The sequence below is a fragment of the Haematobia irritans genome, chromosome 4 (assembly GCF_050003625.1).
Source record: "Haematobia irritans isolate KBUSLIRL chromosome 4, ASM5000362v1, whole genome shotgun sequence".
Taxonomy (NCBI): Eukaryota; Metazoa; Arthropoda; class Insecta; order Diptera; family Muscidae; genus Haematobia; species Haematobia irritans.
The window spans coordinates 19,515,247-19,540,687 of NC_134400.1; the positions used below are offsets into that span (position 1 = coordinate 19,515,247).

At 32.3% G+C, this 25,441-nt stretch overlaps 1 protein-coding gene across 2 annotated transcripts in view; it reads left to right on the forward strand.

Annotated features, from left to right (window-relative positions):
- Positions 1 to 2,862: 2,862 nt before the first annotated feature.
- ftz-f1 (ftz transcription factor 1) overlaps positions 2,863 to 25,441 on the forward strand; it is a 238,294-nt gene continuing 215,715 nt past the window's right edge. The window contains exons 1-2 of one of the 2 annotated variants that reach the window (XM_075303357.1): positions 2,863 to 3,072; positions 6,126 to 7,604. The gene's annotated coding sequence lies outside the window, so the exon portion shown is untranslated. Of the gene's footprint in view, positions 3,073 to 5,569; positions 7,605 to 25,441 lie in introns of those variants that run through there. The other variant, XM_075303356.1, reaches the window with a different exon arrangement.

Below are 25,441 nucleotides of genomic sequence, written 5' to 3' on the forward strand. Positions count from 1 at the left end.
AGAAAAGTTTGTCCAAATTTTAGTTCTATAGAAAATTTGGTCAAAAATTTATGTCTATACAAAATTTTGTCACAATTTAATTTCTATAGAAAATTTTGTCACAATTTTTTTCTATAGAAAATTTTGTCAAAATTTTATTTCTATAGAAAATTTGGTCAACATTTTACTTCTATAGAAAATGTTTTAAAATTTTTACTTCTATAGAAAGTTTTGACAAAATTTTATTTCCATAGAATATTTTGACAAAATTTTATTTCTATAGAAAATTTTGACAAAATTTTATTTCTATAGAAAATTTTGACAACATTTTATTTCTATAGAAAAATTTGACAAAATTTTATTTCTATAGAAAATTTTGTCAAAATTTTATTTTTATAAAAAATTTTTTCAAAATTTTATTTCTATAGAAAATTTTGTCAAAATTTCATTTATATAGAAAAGTTTGTCAACATTTTATTTCTATAGAAAAATTTGTCAACATTTTATTTTTATAAAAAATTTTTTCAAAATTTTATTTCTATAGAAAATTTTGTCAAAATTTCATTTCTATAGAACATTTTTTTCTCAAAACTTTATTTCTGTAGAAATTTTTGTCAAAATTTTATTTCTATAGAAAATTTTATCAAAATTTTATTTCTATAGAAAATTTTGTCAAAATTTTATTTCTATACAAAATTTTGTCAAAATTTTATTTCTATACAAAATTTTAACAAAATTTTTTTTCTATAGAAAATTTTAACAAAATTTTATTTCTATAGAAAAATTTGTCAAAATTTTTTTTATAGAAAATTTTGTCAAAATTTTATTTCTATAGAAAATTTTGTCAAAATTTTATTTCTATAGAACATTTTTTTGTCTCAAAACTTTATTTCTGTAGAAATTTTTGTCAAAATTTTATTTCTATAGAAAATTTAAACAAAATGTTATTTCTATAGAAAATTTTAACAAAATTTTATTTCTATAGAAAAATTTGTCAAATTTTTTTTTTTATAGAAAATTTTGTCAAAATTTTATTTCTATAGAAAATTTTGTCAAAATTTTAGTTCTATAGAACATTTTTTTTCTCAAAACTTTACTTCTGTAGAAATTTTTGTCAAAATTTTATTTCTGTAGAAAATTTTGTCAACATTTTACTGCTATAGAAAATGTTTTGAAAGTTTTACTTTTTTTGTCAAAACTTTCTATAGAAGCAATGGTTAGCATGCCCGCCTTGCATACACAAGGTCGTGGGTTCGATTCCTGTTTCGACCGAACACCAAAAAGTTTTTCAGCGGTGGATTATCCCACTTCAGTAATGTTGGTGACATTTCTGAGGGTTTCAAAACTTCTCTAAGTGGTTTCACTGCAATGTGGAACGCCGTTCGGATTCGGCTATAAAAAGGAGGTCCCTTGTCTAAGTGAGCCTGATACATCGGGCTGCCACCTAACCTTTGACAAAATTTTATTTCCATAGAAAATTTTGTCAAAATTTTAGTTCTATTGAAAATTATATCAAAATTGTACTTCTATAGAAAATTTTGTCAAAATTTTATTTCTATAGAAAATTTTGTAAAAATTTCAATTCTTAAAAAAATTCTTCTAAATTTAAAATAATTTTGATAAATAATTGAAAATTTTGAAATAAAAAATGTTCTTTGTTTTTTTTTTCTCACATTATTTTTGAACTGATTATAGTGTATATTATTGGATTAAGAAACCCTAAATTTCATTTGGAAATATTTTTAATTACGGTGTATATTTTTGATAATAAACCCTTCTATTATAAATGATAAAAGGGTAAATGAATGAAGGAATTTTGTTAATGTATTCCGTTTCATCTTAATTTTATTGCGCTTCCTTTTCGATTTTAGTTTATCCAGTTCTACAAGAAAATCAGTCTATTGTAATGATGGCCGTTTGATTAACTAGGGAATCTATTACCCTCGAATTGGCATCCCTATAAATTCACATCGTATAATAATAACAAAACCACTTAGCAGCACTGTGTAAAAGCTTATTTGTACTCGCCTATAACTATCTGTCTGTCCTTGTTCTTCAACGGGGTTTTTAAAGGCCAAGAACGTTTGATGAACGGCAACCGTTCGTTGAGAAGCAACAACTTTCGCAAATACGTGTTGTGTGGGGTTGTGCAAAATAAATGTAGGGAATGAAAGAGAACAAAATAAAGAAGGAAGCTAACACAAGATAATCAAACAGTGTTGCCAATTTAATACGTTTAGTATTGTAGGCTATGCTTTTTGGTAAAAATTAAGAAAAAAATGCACAAATATGTATTATTTGTGAACAACCAACTTAGTTAAAATAATTAATTAGTCATTTGAGTTTCAAAGCCTATATTGGACTAAAACACTAGGATAGATGTAGTATTCTAGAATTCTACAATAAGCAATTGGCAACCCTCATAGGAGTATAGGGAGAGCAATCAAAAGCAACAACATCAACATCTTATACGACAATAAAGCTTTGCTTCCCGTTCTATTAACCGACAATGTGATTATGTATGCTAGAGTGTGTGTGAGTTCTCTAAATTTATTTAGGTTAATACATTTGTGTTAGTGGGCCACTTTAGTTTGAAAAGCGGGTTGGTAGGGTAGGCAAAGAATTAGGTTGCTAATGCATATACTGTCATGTCGTTTGCTAATAAAGTAGGGCGCAGGGTGGTATGAGTGTTATGAAATATTTTTGTATGTGCCTTCTGTTAGATTTCTTCTAACACCCAGAGAATGAGAGCAATGTTTTTTGTGTTGGTTTGTGTTGAGTAGTAGTCCAGAGAGTACTAGCCTATAGATTTTTTTTGCGATGCTAAAACAAAATGTTTTTGATTGTTCCTGTTTTAATTCTTTAGTTATGTGAAACGCGACGTTGGCGGTGTGAATTTAGAAGAATACATAAAAATGCCTCGATATGTAATTTACAAAGAAATCCTACAAAAATTTATCTCGGAATATTAAAAAGGAAATGAAAATTATTATGTTTAGTTTTGTGAATTCCAAAGTAGTGTGAAACTTTTGTGCAGAATATTTTCATTGTGCATTTTTATTGAAAATAATATAGAACGGGAGTTAAATGAGTGTATGTGTCTGTATTAAATGTTCTTCGTTTATAGCTGAGAGCGTTGGTGTTTTCGGTTCGAGCAAAAGTAGTATTGACTACTCGCTTCTATGAGTGAGGGGGAGGGAGGTACCTGAAAAAAGAGTGAATTCAAAAAAGCTAGATGTTTTGTTGCATACACCTACAGAGAGCACTAATATTGCTGCGATTTCAGTGTCAAGAATGAATGTATCTGAACAGAGTTACCAGCATACCTTGTATTTTCGCCGGGCATATAGATCATATGAAGTCGAGCATAGGCAATGTGTAATTCAAATCGAAGGGATCCTCAAGAAAATTACAAAATAAAATGAAACGATAGAAAAAAAAAGAAAAGATAAAAGTCTACTGTCGCGAAAACTGTTAAGAAAAAGGTTTCGTATAAGAAAAACGATACTAAGAAAACAACTGATATAAGAACAATTCGAAAATCGCGCCAGAGACAATGTCATTGCCCTATAAGAAAACTTGGTTAAGCGACGGCTACTTTTTTTTCAAATCCAGTTTTATGATATTTTCCTAGGCTTAAATCTACTTTAGTACAAGTTGTCCGATTGGTTTTCGATTCTAAACACAAAATGTAAAACAGTGAAACCTCTCAGAACTAGACACGATTGTCTATATTTTGTCCATATTTAAGAGGTGTGCAGTTATGAAAGGTCAATTTTCATATGTTATTATAACGTCCACTTTTGAGAGGTGTCCGGCTTTCAGACAAGGTTGCCACAGTTGGTAGAATTCTACCAAAAATGGTAGATTTTTTACTGGTTGGAAGATTGGTAAAATGCTTTATCTTTTGGTGGATTTGAAAAATATTCCTCTCCAACTAGGAGCTACTTCATAAATTTCTCTAGAAGTAAAATGTTAACAAAACTTTCTATAGAAATAAAATTTTGACAAAATTTTCTATAGAAATAACATTTTGACAAAATTTTCTATAGAAATAACATTTTGACAAAATTTTCTAAAGCAATAAAATTTTGACAAAATTTTCTATAGAAATAAAATTTTGACAAAATTTTCTGTAGAAATAAAATTTTGACAATCTTTTCTACAGAGATAACATTTTGGGAAAATTTCCCATAGAAATACAATTTTGACAATGGTTAGTTTAGGTGGCAGCCCGATGTATCAGGCTCACTTAGACTATTCAGTCCACTTTGGTGAACTTCTCCCTTATATGTTAACTGAGTGCTGCCCGATTCCATGATGAGCTCAATGACAAGGGACCTCCTTTTTATAGCCGAGTCCGAACGGCGTTCTATATTGCAGTGAAACCACTTAGGAAAGCTTTGAAATGTCAACAGCATTACTGAGGTGGGATAATCTACCGCTGAAAAAGTTTTTGGTGTTCGGTCGAAGCAGGAATCGAACCCACGACCCTGTGTATGCAAAGCGGGCATGCTAACTATTGCACCACGGTGGCCATACTTTCTAGAGAAATAAAACTTTGACAATATTTTCTAAAGAAATAAAATTTTGACAACATTTTCTATAGAAAAAAATTGACGAAATTTTATATAGAAATAAAATGTTGACAACGTTTTCTGCAGGAAAAAAATTTTTGACAAAATTTTCTACAGAAAAAAATGACAAAAGTTTTTTATAGAAATACAATTTTGATAAAAAAAATTTAGAGATAAAATTTTGGCAAAAGTTTGTAGAGAAATAAAATTTTGACAAACTTTTCTTTAGAAATAAAATTTTGACAGTATATATTTTTGTTTGGTAAAATTTGCTCGAAATTTTGGTAGATTTAGTGGTAACTGTGCTTTCAGAGGGTCCATGTTTGAGAGGTTTTACTGTAATTTTTGGAGAGACGTATTCGATGAAGAGAGTATTTCGATAATTTAGACATGATAATATCAATCACTAATGGTAATAAAAAAGTCAATTGATCCAATTAAAAATTTAGTTGATTGATTTAATTTCGATTAATATTAACCTTTAACCGGTGAGGTGAAATTTTTTTGCGCAATTTGCGAGGTGTGGTAAATTTTACCCCCTCTTTTACATTAATATTTTTTCTGTAAAAAAATGGTTTTTTTGTATCATTATTATATTTGTTGATTAGTAAACATTGTATTTAACGAAAATAAAACAATATTTCGAAATATTATATGTTCTTTCAATGATTAACATATACTTTATTTCACACGTCTTTTTTAAAATATATGTAAACGAGTGTTCGAGGTGGTAAATTTTACCACCACGTACCCAGTTAAAGGTTAAATTACACAATACCTTAATAGATATTTTTCTGTGAAACTTTGCCATAAGAATGTTTCCCAAGTCGAGATTTTACATTTCGATGCTTTGAGGATTTATTTTGCCCAGACTCCAATTTGTATACTTATTTTCCACGTTTGTTAAAAAAATTAAAATCCCCAATATACTGGCAACCCTGTCTAGTGCTATGATGACTACTGCTGAGATGCCGAAGGAAAACATTGGATGGCATGTGTGTCGTCTGATTATTCTTGTGGAGACAGACGCTTCGCGCAACGCAAAATCAAAAGTTTTGGCCTACCGACCTAAATTTCCTTCCTTCTCCCAACAAGCGATTGTCTCGTCTCGTATAGTGGAAGTGTTGTATTATAAATATATACCATATATACACTTCATATAGGATATAAAATAAAAGAACGCAAAGATACATATGGGTTAATAGAGCAAAAAGCAGTGATTACTAAAAGGAAATTGCAAATTCAAAAAGAAAACAAAAGATACAAGTGTAAAAAGAAGCCAAGAAAAATTAGATACATCTATCCGACATCATCTACTTGTAATTGAGCAACAGAAAGAACAACAACAAAGACAGCAATTATCAAATCCATCATCATTACCACCTCTCTATCAAATGAAAGTGAAAAGTAAAAGTGAATTTGAATTCCTAAAATCCCCCTCTCTCCTCAAAAACACCACACGGCATATACGTTTGCTCTTATCAAAGCACTCTCGCTATAGTTCTCTGGTTTAGTGTTGATTATTTTATTTATACAATATTTTGTTCCACTAATATAATACAAATATAGTTTTTTGTGTCAGTCGGTCGGCATAATAATTTCAATGAATATTGATAACAAGAAAAAAAAACAATGGGTGCATTAACGGATCTCAGGCATCCCAAATTAAAGGGGCCGGGCTATACTCACTAAATTCAAATTCTTGCTAAATGTCAAATTCAAAGAGACCCCAACCAAACACCACCATCACCCGCTCTCACATGTCACATAAGTATATACATATACCAGTGAACACTAATAATATTGAGTGTGCAAAAGGAAATGAAATAATACAACAACAACAACAAAAAGAATAATAATAATATGAAAAAGAAGCAGCATTAGCAGCTGGTTTACTAGGTGAAGAACAAGAGCAAACAACGGTATATTTTTGCAAGTGATACAAAAGTAATTTTGTTTTGCCGAAACCAAAAACTTTGTTCGTCGAATAATCGAAAGAAAACTAAAAACAAATCATTTTAAATAATTGTAAAATATTAATGGAATGCCAGAAATATCTAATTTTATATATATCATAAGTTTTAAAAATTATTCAAAAGAAAAAAATATATTATATACCTGTGTTTTTCGTTGTCGGCAAAATACTCTCCGGTTAAACAAAACTAGGCTTCCCAATGGAACCAGCACAACATGTTGCGTATTGTTTATAACTGTCTATTATTACCCATAAAATAATACAAAGTAAAACAATAAAAATAAAATTATATTAAAGAAATTTTTATAAACAAATATGAAAAAAGTGTATATGGCATTATAATCTACAGCATTGTGTGTTTTTTTGTGCAAACAAGCAACAACGATTGAGGAGATATAATAGTGCGTTTTTTCGTTCTCCTTCTTGATCTTTCTTGGTTCTTTCCTATTGCATATTTACTCCTATATTTGTGCAAATTAAAAACGCCACACAACAACAACAACAAAATAAAAATGTTTTATAATCTCTTTTAAGTGAGAAATAAAAGCAAAAGGCAATATACCATCACCCTACCCCTACCACTGCACTGTTGTGATACCCATAACCTTAACATAGGGAAGCTCATCACTAGTGTTGTAGTGTTGTCGTATATATCGTTCGTCGGTCTAGAAAACAAGAGTTCGTTTGTTTGTTTTCGGTTTTGTGTTGGGATGAGAGAGCGAGAGATTTTGTTTTTTTTTTTGCATCAACCAGAATTCAAGAGCAAGACCAACAAGCATATAATAATACAAAGCAAACAAAAACAACAACATTAAATTTGTTGTCGTAGTTCTTCGTGGTTTTTTTGTGTGTGCTTACATTGTGTGCGTGCGTGTGTTTGTTGATTTTATTATATTTTGTTGTCTCCACCGCATTGTTTTTGCCTCTTTGCATTTTGTCAATTAATCGTAGTCGTGTGGTCGTTGTATCTACGAAGTGCAACATGTGGCCCCTTAAGGTGGCTGTAAAAGAATTTCAATGTGCTGCTTGAAGGCTTGGCGAAAAAGGGTGTATTTCTTTTTACGCATAAAGAGGTTAGTATTTAATTTAAAATTTATGTAGCACATAGGTAAGAATGAAAATTGTTGGAAAAGTATATGAATACAGTGAAACCTCTTAAAAGCGCACCCCGATTTTTGAGAGGTTTCACTGTAGATACAAAAATATTAAATCAATATGGGAAAGTCCCCACACAATGGAACCGCACAAATTTGGACACTGACAAAAAGCGACCACTCTCCCAAGTAGGCTTTAGTTCTTGACAATTGTACTGGTTTTCGTACTTTTTTTTGCTACTTAGAATTAGTACAATTCGTAACAAAAGGAGCGTACAATTTTAATTACATAACATTTTGCCGCAAGAAATAGTTTAGACGTGTCTATAATAAAAAGTTTTTGGCTTTTGTTAGGTATATTGGTCCTCTATTTAAGGGTAGCCATACAATGCAGTTCTTGGTGGCCTTAATGCCATATTTGAGTCACTCGCAGAAAAGTCCATAGAGTTTTGAGGTAGGTAAAAAAATATTTTTTTACCGATAATCGCCAACCGCTTTGTGTTTGAAAGACACCCTTTGCAAAAAGTGATCCTCTAGCGGTAACCCAAAAACCCATCAAAAACTGAGAAAATTAAAAAAAAACTATCCAATTATGGAATTGTTTGTCCCTTTTCTAAATATTAAAAATTAGTAGGAGACAATATCATGTACACTGAATGGTGTTAGGTCCGTAAGTCTAGTATTTATCGATGTATGTGAGAGAGTCTTTGAAGCAAAGGGTATAGATTGAGATGAACAATTAAATGAGGAAAATATGAAACAAAGGCCGATCCGGCTGAAACTTGGTACGTGGTGTTAGTATATGGTCTGTAACAACCATGCAAAAATTGGTCCATATCGGTCCATAATTATATATAGTCCCCATATAAACCGATCCCCAGATTTGAACTCCGGAGGCTCTTAGTGGAATAAAATTTATCCGATCCGGTTGAAATTTGGTAAGTTGTGTAAGTATATGGTATCTAACAACCATGCAAAAATTGGTCCATATAGGTCCATAATTATATATAGCCCACATATAAACCGATCCTCAGATTTGACCTCTGGAGCCCCTTGGAGTAGCTAAATTTATCCGATCCGGTTGAAATTTGGTATGTGGTGTTAGTATAATGTCTCTAATAACCATGCAAAAATTGGTCCACATCGGTCCATAAATATATATAGCCCCCATACAAACCGATCCCCCAAATTTGACCTCCGGAACCTCTTGGAGGAGCAAAATTCATCCGATTCGGTTGAAATATGGTACATTGCGCTAGTATATGGTCGCTAACAACCATGCCAAAATTGGCCCATATCGGGCTATAGTTATATATATAGCCGATCACACAAAAATTGGTGGCAACCATGAATATGAACCGATGTTCATATTCATGGTTGCCACTCGAGCCAAAAATAATCTACCAAAATTTTATATCTATAGAAATTTTTGTTAAAACTTTATTACTATAGAAAATTTTTTCAAAATTTTATTTCTATAGTAAGTTTTGTCAAAATTTTATTTCTATAGCAAATTTTATAAAAATTTTATTTCTATAGAAAGTTTTGTCAAAATTTATTTCTATAGAAAATTTTGTAAAAATTTTATTTCTATAGAAAATATTGTCAAAATTTATTGCTATAGCAAATTTGTCAAAATTTTATTTCTATAGAAAATTTGTCAAAATTTTGTTTCTAAATTGTGAGTTAGTCCATACGTGGTATACATTAGACAAAAACACGTATGTAAAGGGTGATTCTTTTGAGGTTAGGATTTTCATGCATTAGTATTTGACAGATCACGTGGGATTTCAGACATGGTGTCAAAGAGAACGATGCTCAGTATGCTTTGACATTTCATCATGAATAGACTTACTAACGAGCAACGCTTGCAAATCATTGAATTTTATTACCAAAATCAGTGTTCGGTTCGAAATGTGTTTCGCGCTTTACGTCCGATTTATGGTCTACATAATCGACCAAGTGAGCAAACAATTAATGCGATTGTGACCAAGTTTCGCACTCAGTTTACTTTATTGGACATTAAACCAACCACACGAATGCGTACAGTGCGTACAGAAGAGAATATTGCGTCTGTTTCTGAGAGTGTTGCTGAAGACCGTGAAATGTCGATTCGTCGCCGTTCGCAGCAATTGGGTTTGTGTTATTCGACCACATGGAAGATTTTACGCAAAGATCTTGGTGCAAAACCGTATAAAATACAGCTCGTGCAAGAACTGAAGCCGAACGATCTGCCACAACGTCGAATTTTCAGTGAATGGGCCCTAGAAAAGTTGGCAGAAAATCCGCTTTTTTATCGACAAATTTTGTTCAGCGATGAGGCTTATTTCTGGTTGAATGGCTACGTAAATAAGCAAAATTGCCGCATTTGGAGTGAAGAGCAACCAGAAGCCGTTCAAGAACTGCCCATGCATCCCGAAAAATGCACTGTTTGGTGTGGTTTGTACGCTGGTGGAATCATTGGACCGTATTTTTTCAAAGATGCTGTTGGACGCAACGTTACGGTGAATGGCGATCGCTATCGTTCGATGCTAACAAACTTTTTGTTGCCAAAAATGGAAGAACTGAACTTGGTTGACATGTGGTTTCAACAAGATGGCGCTACATGCCACACAGCTCGCGATTCTATGGCCATTTTGAGGGAAAACTTCGGAGAACAATTCATCTCAAGAAATGGACCGGTAAGTTGGCCACCAAGATCATGCGATTTGACGCCTTTAGACTATTTTTTGTGCGGCTACGTCAAGTCTAAAGTCTACAGAAATAAGCCAGCAACTATTCCAGCTTTGGAAGACAACATTTCCGAAGAAATTCGGGCTATTCCGGCCGAAATGCTCGAAAAAGTTGCCCAAAATTGGACTTTCCGAATGGACCACCTAAGACGCAGCCGCGGTCAACATTTAAATGAAATTATCTTCAAAAAGTAAATGTCATGGACCAATCTGATGAGATTTTTCAAATTTTATGCGTTTTTTAAAAAAAAAAGTTATCAAGCTCTTAACAAATCACCCTTTATATATATATATATATATATATATATATATATATATATATATATATATATATATATATATATATATATATATATATTTATATATATATATATATATATATATATATATATATATATATATATATATATATATATATATATATATATATATATATATATATATATATATATATATATATATATATATATATATATATATATATATATATATATATATATATATATATACATATGCATATATATATATATATATATATACATACGTGTTTTTGTCTAATGTATACCACGTACGGACTAACTCACAATTTAGAAAACGATATAATATACCACAACCCAAGTAATTCTATTGTGGATGATAGTCTTTGGTAGAACTTTCTACGCAATCTATGGTGGAGGGTACATAAAATTCGGCCTGGCCCAACTTACGGCCGTATATACTTGTTTTTATACCCTAAACCACGTAGTGGTCAGGGTATAATAAGTTTGATCTGCCAAAAAATGTGCCTACCAGAAATATTGATTTTAGACCCCATAAAATATATACCGATCGACTCAGAATCACCTCCTGAGTCGATCTAGTGCTTGGTGTCCGTCCGTCCGTCTATTTGTTGTTCGCAGGATTCCGGTCGCAATTATTACCCGATTTTGATGAAATTTGGTGCAGGGTGTTTTTTGGTCACAAGGACGAACGCTATTGAATTTGGAAGAAATCGGATCAAATTTAGATATAGCTCCCATATATATGTATCGCCCGATTTCGACAAATGGGGTCACGTTGCACTTTTTTACTAACCGATCGTCGTCAAATTTGGCACAAAGTAATCTTTTACATCACCCTCTAAAGCGAAGTTGACCTTAGTTAGGACACCCATTGAGTTAAATCACTTAATTATAAGGACAAAACGACTTTATTCTAGAGTTAATCGGCTGTTGGACAAGGAAAAACACTTTATATCAGAAAAATGCGTCTACTATGCTAAGCAAAATTCGCATTCGTATTTTAATGACATGAAGAATAAAAGTTTTTATCATTAGGTTTATTTCGGTAGTGAAAGAGTGAAAGGGTTAATAGTATCGTTTAATTTTTTAATTGGATCAATTATTTTTTTAAAATCGAAGACATTTCAATTAAAAATTAAATGGATCAATTAATTTCGTGATTGAAGAAAAAAAAAATATTTTGTGATTTTCCATTGTATCTAAATCTCACTGGAAATCAACGTTAAACTATTAAACATTAAAAAAAAACTTCGCTTTTGGTTAAACAGCCTCAAAATGCCGGATTATCGATTTTTGATCGAATGTCTATTCTCCAGTCGAGCTCTAGCTAGCTCTCGCCATAGTAAATAACTCTCGATTTATAAGCATAGATCTAAAGTTAGCTAACCTATACACGAGCTTCCCTCTCTCTTTCTCTTTTTTGAAAGATGACAAATCATTCTCTCTGTGTACGTTTCTACTCTGTATTTTTGTACACATGGTATTATTGTTCTGTTATTTTATTCTTGATCTTCTATTTCCACATCTTTTGTTACAGTCGGTTATACAGACGTTTTCGCTTTCATTATCATTGATTGTTAGTTTTTTTAGTTTTGTTTGTTATATTTGTTTATGTTTTCTTTTCATATATTTCGCATTCATTTTCATTCGGCTCATTCTTCGTATGGATGGCGGATCCATCTGGTTTTTGGCGAATGCTCTTAGCTCATTCATAGTTTACCTCATACATTACACACACACTCACCCAAACCATGATAGCTATTTTATTTTCTGTTATTCTTCCAGTTAGTGTCTCGAGGAGGGACAACCGATGTTTTGTTGGCTTCTGTTGTTGTATTTTGCTTGGCATATTCTTGTATGATGTGTGTATACATATGTCGGAGGGGGCTACGTCATCTAATCAGACATGCGCAACGTGCAACGGTTAATTAATTGCTATGGCTAATGTTGCCATATTGTGTATATATGGAATGTTTTTGTGGTGTTGGTGTATTGGTAAAAAAAAGTTTACTTTTCCATGTGCATTCATAAAGCTTTTTCGTTTGTTTTTTTGTTTTTTTTTCTCAATGAGTGTATGTATGTACATTCACAAGTGGGATATTTTGTAAAAGCACAAATCAATAAAAGCTAATATCAAAGCGAAATTAAAACTAAGGTAAAAACAAGAGCATGTGTTTAAATAAATACAATCATAGCGACTATCGGCAGGCGAAAAGTGGTTGACGTTTATTTTGCATAATATAAGACCGAACTTTGGGACAATTCTCGATGAAAAAAAACTCCATTTTCTATATATGATCGAATGTAGCTGTCATTGACAATGAGAACAGCGAGTGGTTTGAGCCAGTATATACGAGGGTAGGGATGCCAGACGTGCTCTTTTTTACAAAATGTGCTCTTAAAACAAGATAGGCTAAAAGAGCACGCAAAAGTGCTCTATTTTTAGTTAAGTACTCTTTTTGTGCTCTTTTCATGCATCATAACAAATATTACACCAACGCGTTTCAATAAATGTTAAAAGTAAACTGAACATACGTAAATGTCACACTACGAGATTTCCCTACGCCGTTATTTTCTAATTAAATAGTGTTTTACTTGATATATCAGAGTCGAAAAAGAGCACGTCGATGTTGCTTCTTCACTTTGAACTCTGTTCTAAACGTAAACAAACTTTTTTCAATAACATTTTTCACAAAACACCAAAAAATGACTGGAAAAGTATTGTAAGAAAATTAGCTTGAGTTGAAAGTGGTTTATTTTATGTTTATGTTATGAACCTTTTTCTTATGTTTAAATGAATTATATTTCAATAAATTGGAATTATACTACGTTCGCACTAGACACGAAATCTCGCTATTTAGAACCAAAATTTCTTTACAAATCTCAAGTGTTCGCACGGGCAAGATAACGAAATTTCGTAGATTTGAGGATTCAACAGCTGTTGGTAAATATAACATATCAATACAAACACAAACGCGTATGTGATGTTGTTGAATTCCTCTACGAGCCAGCTGATATTTGCCTATTGCAAATCTACTGAGATCTAGGAGGATTACGGCCAAAATCCTCGTTTACGAGGTTTTCGTGTCTAGTGCGAACGTAGTATTAAATGTTTTTATTTTATTTGAAAAAGTGTGCTCTTTTTTTCGTACACCCTCAAAAAAAATCGCTTCTTTAACATATGTTCCAAACATATTTTGCAGGAAGCACATATATTATTGCATACTGCCGAAACATTAATATGTTTGTTTTATGTGAACATATTATATGTTTGGAAGCATTTTGAGCCAAAAATATTATATGCTTGGAAGAATTTTTCCCAAACACGATTGTGCTCATTCCCTAACATACTCGTAATTTTCACTTCCACGAAATTTTTTAGTTATTGGCACCTTTCTCTGTAATACAAATAATGTTGAAGAAATTATTCACTTTTATAAATTTTTTAAATTTTACCTTTCGCCTGCACGGAGAATCGAACCGAGGACCATACAGTTTGTAAGCCAACACACTATCCACTGGGCTACGTAGCTGTTATAGTCACCAGTAGATAATTATCGTTTTAAGTTACATTTATATAGCATAGTTTGCAGCGCCCACGAGCCCATGCAAACATAACATTATTTAACAGAAACATACATTTGTTTGCCACGTGGAGCAGTGGTTAGCATGTCTGCCTTGCATGCAAAGGGTCGTGGGTTCAATCCCTGCTCCGACCGAACATTTTTTTTTGTTTTTTTTTTTTTTAATTTACACATTTATATTTATACTATATTAATTTTTTTAAATGAAACATCGAAATGTGCGTTATTAAAGATTTATAGTCAGTAACAGTGCTTGATATAAACGAAATTGAATGATTTTTGGATAAAATATTATTTTTTATTGCAAAAATAACAATCTTGTAATAAAAAACTGTTTTTGTACAAAACTTTAAAATTTGGAAGGAATTCAAAAACTAACAAAAGAAGATGTGTGTGAAGATAAATTCGAATTTAAAATTGCGGCAGAGGCCTTAGCCGAGACACAAACCATCACCTTCAATGTAATTTTAAATTCGAATTTAATTTTTTAAATTCGAATTTAATTTTACAAATATATCCTTTTTTTGAAAACGCTAAGAATTTTTAAATGGAATTTGATAGAATTCGTTAAAGACGGCCCTGAGTATCCTTAATTTGAACAAATTTCATCACAAAAATAACTTAGAAACCGGCAAAATTAAAATTTTGTTTAACAAAAAAGGGACCATTGTGCGAAAACCGTTCGGGGTTCCAAAACGAAACCACCACCATTGGATAGGTCTTAGTGCGCACTATTCAAATTCGAAATAATTTCATTAGAAAAGTATTTCAGAAAGCGGAAAATTGCAAAATATTTTCCGACTGAATTTACACCAACAGGGCCACTGTGCGAAAACCGTTCGGGGTTCCAAAACGAAACAACCACCATTGGATAGGGGTTAGTGCGCACTATTCAAATTCGAAATAATTTCATTAGAAAAGTATTTCTGAAAGCGGGAAATTGGAAAATATTTTCCGGGTCAATTTTCACAAATGAGGCCACTGTGCGAAAACGGTTCGGGGTTCCAAAACGAAACTACCACCATTGGATAGGGGTTAGTGCGTACTATTCAAATTCGAAATAATTTCATTAGAAAAGTATTTCAGAAAGCGGGAAATTGGAAATTATGTTCCGGGTGAATTTACACAGGTGAGACCACTGTGCGAAAACGGTTCGGGGTTCCAAAACGAAACTACCACCATTGGATATGTCTTAGTGCGTACTATTCAAATTCGAAATAATTTCATTAGAAAAGTATTTCAGAAAGCGGGAAATTGGAAATTATTTTCCGGGTGAATTTACACAGGTGAGACCACTGTGCGAAAACGGTTCGGGGTTCCAAAACGAAACTACCACCATTGGATAGGTCTTAGTGCGTACTATTCAAATTCGAAATAATTTCATTAGAAAAGTATTTCAGAAAGCGGAAAATTGAAAAATATTTTCCGGGTGAATTTACACAGGTGAGACCACTGTGCGAAAACGGTTCGGGGTTCCGAAACGAAACTACCACCATTGGATAGGGGTTAGTGCGTACTATTCAAATTCGAAATAATTTCATAAGAAAAGTATTTCAGAAAGCGGAAAATTGAAAAATATTTTCCGGGTGAATTTACATCAACGGGGCCACTGTGCGAAAACCGTTCGGGGTTCCAAAACGAAACTACCACCTTTGGATAGGGGTTAGTGCGTACTATTCAAATTCGAAATAATTTCATTAGAAAAGTATTTCAGAAAGCGGAAAATTGAAAAATATTTTCTGGGTGAATTTACACAGGTGAGACCACTGTGCGAAAACCGTTCGGGGTTCCAAAACGAGACTACCACCATTGGATAGGGGTTAGTGCGTACTATTCAAATTCGAAATAATTTCATTAGAAAAGTATTTCAGAAAGCGGAAAATTGAAAAATATTTTCCGGGTGAATTTACACAGGTGAGACCACTGTGCGAAAACGGTTCGGGGTTCCGAAACGAAACTACCACCATTGGATAGGGGTTAGTGTGTACTATTCAAATTTGAAATAATTTCATAAGAAAAGTATTTCAGAAAGCGGAAAATTGAAAAATATTTTCCGAGTGAATTTACATCAACGGGGCCACTGTGCGAAAACCGCTCGGGGTTCCAAAACGAAACTACCACCATTGGATAGGGGTTAGTGTGTACTATTCAAATTTGAAATAATTTCATAAGAAAAGTATTTCAGAAAGCGGAAAATTGAAAAATATTTTCCGAGTGAATTTACATCAACGGGGCCACTGTGCGAAAACCGTTCGGGGTTCCAAAACGAAACTACCACCTTTGGATAGGTCTTAGTACGTACTATTGAAATTCGAAATAATTTCATAAGAAAAGTATTTCAGAAAGCGGAAAATTGAAAAATATTTTCCGGGTGAATTTACATCAACGGGGCCACTGTGCGAAAACCGTTCGGGGTTCCAAAACGAAACTACCACCTTTGGATAGGGGTTAGTGCGTACTATTCAAATTCGAAATAATTTCATTAGAAAAGTATTTCAGAAAGCGGGAAATTGGAAATTATTTTCCGGGTGAATTTACACAGGTGAGACCACTGTGCGAAAACGGTTCGGGGTTCCAAAACGAAACTACCACCATTGGATAGGGGTTAGTGCGTACTATTCAAATTCGAAATAATTTCATTAGAAAAGTATTTCAGAAAGCGGGAAATTGGAAACTATTTTCCGGGTGAATTTACACAGGTGGGACCACTGTGCGAAAACGGTTCGGGGTTCCAAAACGAAACAACCACCATTGGATAGGTCTTAGTGCGTACTATTCAAATTCGAAATAATTTCATTAGAAAAGTATTGCAGAAAGCGGAAATTTGCAAAATATTTTCCGACTGAATTTACACCAACAGGGCCACTGTGCGAAAACCGTTCGGGGTTCCAAAACGAAACTACCACCTTTGGATAGGTCTTAGTACGTACTATTGAAATTCGAAATAATTTCATTAGAAAAGTATTTCAGAAAGCGGAAAATTGAAAATTATTATCCCGGTTATTTTGCACAAATTTGAAAATACTTTTTCAACAAATTTTTACAACGGAGCCCACTGTGTGAAAACTAAGCCGCGTGCGGTATGGAGACTATGTTCATTGGAAACGGCTTGAGATCAACTTTAATACCCACAAAAGTCTTCACAATATATAGATATAATAAAATTTTAAAGTTTTATTTAAATGTTAAAGAAACTTTTCTATATATTGTCAATATTCGTTTTTGTATAAACACAAACATTTTTTTCTGATTCAACCACGACATTAATTTGATACACTTAATTATTTAATTGAAATGTCTTAAATCGCGAAAATGGCATTAAAAATATACTTGATTAAAAAATTAATTTATTTTTTTCTGATTCAATTGAAAATTTAATTGATGTTAGTTGCAAAACTCAATTAAGTTTTTCATTAAAAATGTAACTATTTTCAATTACATTCTTAACTGACTGTTTTTAATTTGATTACAAAATTGTTTGTTTGAAATAAATTTTTAATTAAAAATCAAAAAAAAAAATGTCCATCACTTTGTTAATTACTTAGTCTTCTGAGTTTGATTAAAAAGGCTATTGCTTCAATTAGTTTCCTATTTAAAACTTTTAAGATTATTAATTAACTTTGTTGTCATCTTGATTAAAAAGTTAATTGTATCAATTAATTTATTAATGAAAAAATTTTAGACGTCTATCAACTTTTTAATAGGAAATGTGTTGGTGATATTTTTTCACACTTTGGGAACAAGTGATATTTATCAATAAACTTTTATGTTGATTGCGTTTGAATGCGAAGAAGTAAAATTTTGCAATACTTTTACAAGAGAAAATATGGCAAAATTAATTGCTCCAATCAATTTATAATAAAATTTTCAATTAAATATCAATCATCTATAACAACTAAAAAATTAGTCGTTCCAATTAAATTTTGTAATAGATTTGTATTTTACTTAAATAAATAATGAAATCAAATAAATTGTGGTGAAATAGATTTTAAATTAAATTACTATTTAAAACTTTAATTTAAAATATATTGGTTGTATTTTTGCTGTGTGATGAAGATTTTGTTGATTCGCGGTTCCGAATCGCAAATTCAATTAAATCCATTGGTTCAATTAAAAGTGTAATTGATTAAGATCGCAAAACAAAATTTTTTCACTGAAGCAATTTTTTATTAATTTAATTTTTTTATTGAAATTGCTTACATAAGGAAATAGATAGCATAAATCACAGAATTAATTAGAAATTACAAAATTAAATTAATTAATTCGGAATTTACAATCAATTGTAGTGTTAATTCAACTAATTTTTAAATTAAGACAATAAACTGCTTGTCGTATCAGTACTAAAAATTAATTATATATAAAGACTATTTTATCGGAACAACCATTTTTCATATTCAGCATCCGTCTGTGGAACTCTCTACCATCGAATTTGCAAACAATTAGCAAATCCTAACACTTTCAAAATAAAATTAAATAATTTCTTAAACTCTCTGTAATTCTTAGTAATTAAAAAATCTTAGTAATTTAAAAATTTTGCAAAACCCTAAAAATTAAAAAAAATTATATTGCAAAATTTTCGATTATATTTTGCATTGAAAATCCTTTTTATTCAATAAAAATTGTTATTAGTATTTTAAGTTGAATCATTTTCTATTTTTAATTTTGTAATTAATTGGGTCTTCAACTTTTTTATTGGAAATATTTTAGAAATATTTTTTCTGTGCAAGCATTTCACTTTAAGGTTTCTTGTAATTTCATAACAGTGCATACACAGAAAAATACCATCAAAATATTTCCAATTAAACTTTTACTTGAATTTAAAAATATTCAATTAAAAATTTAATTGGTTCAACAAATTTTTAAATTGAAATAAAAATATCACAAAAATTAATTGTATCAATTAATTTTTTAATTGGAACAAAAAATTTTTTAAATGATACAATCATTTCAATCGTTTAAGAAATTTCAATTAAAAATTAATTGGATCAATTACTTTTGTGATTGAATACAAAAAATATTTTTTTCTGTGTATGACTGATTCCGATTGAATATTAAAATATGTATACGGAAACTACAATAATTATTTCTACTAAATTTTCAATTATAATTTTAATTGCACAGAAATTTTTTCTTGATTCAATCTCGAAATCAATTGATCCAATTAATTTTCTAATTGAAATTGATTCAATAACAGAATTAATTTGAAATAAAAAATATTCTTGGTTAAAAAGTAATTGCTTTCTTGGCACTTTCACTTGATTTTTAATTGATTAAATTAAAAATTTGATTGATTTTGGTAGAAAACTCATTTTTTTATTTGAGACAATCAATTAAATTATTTAATGAACTGCCAATTGAATTACAAAAAAAAAGAAAATAACATACATTCCTTAAAAAAGTGTTCATTTAGTAAGTAAAAGAAAATGTTGAACATGAATTTCGAAAGGTTTAGGCTTTAGGCTTTCACTCGGAAAATATTTTTCAATTTTCCGCTTTCTGAAATACTTTCCTAATGAAATTATTTCGAATTTGAATAGTGCGCACTAAGACCTATCCAATGGTGGTAGTTTCGTTTTGGAACCCCGAACCGTTTTCGCACAGTGGTCCCACCTGTGTAAATTCACCCGGAAAATAATTTCCAATTTCCCGCTTTCTGAAATACTTTTCTAATGAAATTATTTCGAATTTGAATAGTACGCACTAACCCCTATCCAATGGTGGTAGTTTCGTTTCGGAACCCCGAACCGTTTTCGCACAGTGGTCTCACCTGTGTAAATTCACCCGGAAAATATTTTTCAATTTTCCGCTTTCTGAAATACTTTTCTAATGAAATTATTTCGAATTTGAATAGTACGCACTAACCCCTATCCAATGGTGGTAGTCTCGTTTTGGAACCCCGAACGGTTTTCGCACAGTGGTCTCACCTGTGTAAATTCACCCGGAAAATATTTTTCAATTTTCCGCTTTCTGAAATACTTTTCTTATGAAATTATTTCGAATTTCAATAGTACGTACTAAGACCTATCCAAAGGTGGTAGTTTCGTTTTGGAACCCCGAACGGTTTTCGCACAGTGGCCCCGTTGATGTAAATTCACTCGGAAAATATTTTTCAATTTTCCGCTTTCTGAAATACTTTTCTAATGAAATTATTTCGAATTTGAATAGTACGCACTAACCCCTATCCAATGGTGGTAGTCTCGTTTTGGAACCCCGAACGGTTTTCGCACAGTGGTCTCACCTGTGTAAATTCACCCGGAAAATAGTTTCCAATTTCCCGCTTTCTGAAATACTTTTCTAATGAAATTATTTCGAATTTGAATAGTACGCACTAACCCCTATCCAATGGTGGTAGTTTCGTTTTGGAACCCCGAACCGTTTTCGCACAGTGGTCTCACCTGTGTAAATTCACCCGGAAAATAATTTTCAATTTCCCGCTTTCTGAAATACTTTTCTAATGAAATTATTTCGAATTTGAATAGTACGCACTAACCCCTATCCAAAGGTGGTAGTTTCGTTTTGGAACCCCGAACGGTTTTCGCACAGTGGCCCCGTTGATGTAAATTCACCCGGAAAATATTTTTCAATTTTCCGCTTTCTGAAATACTTTTCTTATGAAATTATTTCGAATTTCAATAGTACGTACTAAGACCTATCCAAAGGTGGTAGTTTCGTTTTGGAACCCCGAACGGTTTTCGCACAGTGGCCCCGTTGATGTAAATTCACTCGGAAAATATTTTTCAATTTTCCGCTTTCTGAAATACTTTTCTTATGAAATTATTTCAAATTTGAATAGTACACACTAACCCCTATCCAATGGTGGTAGTTTCGTTTTGGAACCCCGAGCGGTTTTCGCGCAGTGGCCCCGTTGATGTAAATTCACCCGGAAAATATTTTTCAATTTTCCGCTTTCTGAAATACTTTTCTAATGAAATTATTTCGAATTTGAATAGTACGCACTAAGACCTATCCAATGGTGGTTGTTTCGTTTTGGAACCCCGAACCGTTTTCGCACAGTGGTCCCACCTGTGTAAATTCACCCGGAAAATAGTTTCCAATTTCCCGCTTTCTGAAATACTTTTCTAATGAAATTATTTCGAATTTGAATAGTACGCACTAACCCCTATCCAATGGTGGTAGTTTCGTTTTGGAACCCCGAACCGTTTTCGCACAGTGGTCTCACCTGTGTAAATTCACCCGGAAAATAATTTCCAATTTCCCGCTTTCTGAAATACTTTTCTAATGAAATTATTTCGAATTTGAATAGTACGCACTAACCCCTATCCAAAGGTGGTAGTTTCGTTTTGGAACCCCGAACGGTTTTCGCACAGTGGCCCCGTTGATGTAAATTCACCCGGAAAATATTTTTCAATTTTCCGCTTTCTGAAATACTTTTCTTATGAAATTATTTCGAATTTCAATAGTACGTACTAAGACCTATCCAAAGGTGGTAGTTTCGTTTTGGAACCCCGAACGGTTTTCGCACAGTGGCCCCGTTGATGTAAATTCACTCGGAAAATATTTTTCAATTTTCCGCTTTCTGAAATACTTTTCTTATGAAATTATTTCAAATTTGAATAGTACACACTAACCCCTATCCAATGGTGGTAGTTTCGTTTTGGAACCCCGAGCGGTTTTCGCACAGTGGCCCCGTTGATGTAAATTCACTCGGAAAATATTTTTCAATTTTCCGCTTTCTGAAATACTTTTCTTATGAAATTATTTCAAATTTGAATAGTACACACTAACCCCTATCCAATGGTGGTAGTTTCGTTTCGGAACCCCGAACCGTTTTCGCACAGTGGTCTCACCTGTGTAAATTCACCCGGAAAATATTTTTCAATTTTCCGCTTTCTGAAATACTTTTCTAATGAAATTATTTCGAATTTGAATAGTACGCACTAACCCCTATCCAATGGTGGTAGTCTCGTTTTGGAACCCCGAACGGTTTTCGCACAGTGGTCTCACCTGTGTAAATTCACCCAGAAAATATTTTTCAATTTTCCGCTTTCTGAAATACTTTTCTAATGAAATTATTTCGAATTTGAATAGTACGCACTAAGACCTATCCAATGGTGGTAGTTTCGTTTTGGAACCCCGAACCGTTTTCGCACAGTGGTCTCACCTGTGTAAATTCACCCGGAAAATAATTTCCAATTTCCCGCTTTCTGAAATACTTTTCTAATGAAATTATTTCGAATTTGAATAGTACGCACTAAGACATATCCAATGGTGGTAGTTTCGTTTTGGAACCCCGAACCGTTTTCGCACAGTGGTCTCACCTGTGTAAATTCACCCGGAACATAATTTCCAATTTCCCGCTTTCTGAAATACTTTTCTAATGAAATTATTTCGAATTTGAATAGTACGCACTAACCCCTATCCAATGGTGGTAGTTTCGTTTTGGAACCCCGAACCGTTTTCGCACAGTGGCCTCATTTGTGAAAATTGACCCGGAAAATATTTTCCAATTTCCCGCTTTCAGAAATACTTTTCTAATGAAATTATTTCGAATTTGAATAGTGCGCACTAACCCCTATCCAATGGTGGTTGTTTCGTTTTGGAACCCCGAACGGTTTTCGCACAGTGGCCCTGTTGGTGTAAATTCAGTCGGAAAATATTTTGCAATTTTCCGCTTTCTGAAATACTTTTCTAATGAAATTATTTCGAATTTGAATAGTGCGCACTAAGACCTATCCAATGGTGGTGGTTTCGTTTTGGAACCCCGAACGGTTTTCGCACAATGGTCCCTTTTTTGTTAAACAAAATTTTAATTTTGCCGGTTTCTAAGTTATTTTTGTGATGAAATTTGTTCAAATTAAGGATACTCAGGGCCGTCTTTAACGAATTCTATCAAATTCCATTTAAAAATTCTTAGCGTTTTCAAAAAAAGGATATATTTGTAAAATTAAATTCGAATTTAAAAAATTAAATTCGAATTTAAAATTACATTGAAGGTGCTGGTTTGTGTCTCGGCTAAGGCCTCTGCCGCAATTTTAAATTCGAATTTATCTTCACACACATCAAAAGAAGAACGTGGAGTCGAGTATAAACTTACATACATAATTTTATAATATAAACATAAATTTATTTAGGAGTGAACAGTTTTTTACTAGCATCTAACACCATCGCTCTAAAATTCCTTTTATTTTTCTTTAATAATTCATTTTAAAGAAAATAAACTTTTTAAATTGTTTTAGCTGTAAAAGTCGAACTTAATGCCCGCTTTTATATTTGATGGTGTCCGTCAACTCCTCGTGGACTACTTTTTAATAAAGAGAAACTAAACTTTGTTTTTTTACATTTTACTGTGTAATTTTTCACTATTTCCTCCTTATTTCATTTTACCGTCCCAACTCTAAAAATAGTATAGTGCCCTTTCGTTATTTTTATGAAGACCCCTGATTTCTTTTAACGAACCAAGAAAAAAATAATGCCAAAATGATAAACAAAACACATGTCCACACATACATAAAATGCTGCTCTCAAGGCGAAAACATAAGCTGTTTGTTTTTCAAATGTCTATTCTCTTGGTTCAGAATGTATATTCTCTTTATTCAAATTAAATAATATTTAGACTTAAACATATCAAATTTTTGGCCTTATCATAAAACAGTTTTCCGAAACAACATACAAGCGGTTTCACAGAAATTGTTCTCTTTTGACTCTTTTGCTGTGTTATATTGATATCTTTCGTCAACTCTCCCGGTTTCCATCTCTATTTCTCTCTATACTCTCTCTGTCGCTTTGAATAAAATATCACAACATATGTATGTTTAGTTGAAATTTGTAAATTTATATATGTTTGTATTCACACATATGATTTTTATGAAACATTCATGCCCCAAACATAATATATTCTAACATATTAACATAGATGTCCCAAACATTTAGTGTTAGTTTTGTGGTTTAAAATCGTGCCCGAAACACATTTTGTTTATATCTGAACATATGAAAAACATATTTTTCTAACAGTGTATGTGCTCTTTTTATAAGCTGAATGTGCTCTTTTTGCCTCTTCAAAATCTGGCATCCCTATACGAGGGTTGCCTTTTATATTTCGGTATTAGTGCTTAAAAATCAATATTAATCGTCGAAAAGCGCTTTATAGTTTTTCAACATGTTCCACATTAACATCTATACAGTACTTTTGTCACTAGTAAGTACTTTTGGCTGAGCACGGTTGCCAGATTTTTTCGAGAGAGATTCCCAAATTTTCGAAAGTCCCAAAAGAAATGATTAAATAACGCCTTGATTTCAAATTTAAAATCTATAGATTGGGAAATTTCACTTTCAATTTCATGCAACTTTTATGATTACTGCGCCTTCTATACCCTCAAAATGTGAGGCCTTACAAAATGGAGCTATAAATTCTAAATCCGTTACAATTTCAGGCAAATCGGATAAAAACTACGTTTTATATAAGCCCAAGGAGTTAAATCGGGAGATCGTTCTTATGGGCGCTATACTAAAATATGGACCCGAAAAAACCTCTAGATTTCAAATTTCAAGCAAATTGAATAAAAGTTACGGTTTCTAGAAGCTCAAGAAGTAAAATCGGGAGATCGGGCTATATGGGGGCTATATCAAACCATAGACCGATACACACCATATTCAGCACACTTGTTTGTGGTCCTAACATACCTTTAGATTTCTAATTTCAGGAAAATCGGTTTGAAAATACGGTTTATAGAAGCCCAACAAGTTAAATCAGGAGATCGGTCTATGAGGGGGCTCTACCAAAACATGCACATATGGGGCCTACACCAAAACATGGACCGATACACCTCATTTTCGATATACATATTTTTGGTTCTAAAATACCTATATATTTCAAATTTCGGGAAAATCGGATTGAAAATACGGGTTCTAGAAGCCCAAGAAGTAAAATTGGGGGCTATACCAAAACATGGACCGATAGGCACTTATTTATGGTCCTAAAATACATCTAGATTTCCAATTTCAGGCAAATCGGACAAAAAATGCGGTTTTTAGAAGCCCAAGAACCTAAATTTGGGGGTCGGTTTATATGGGGGCTATACCAAAACATGGACCGATATAGCCCATCTTCGAACTTGACCTGCTAGGAGACAAAAAACGAGTTTGGACAATAACTAAGCAAGATAGCTTTATTATTGAAGGCTGTAGCGTGATTACAACAGACATCCAGACAGATAGGCGGACATTGTTATATCGTCTTAGAATTTCTCCCTGATCAAGAA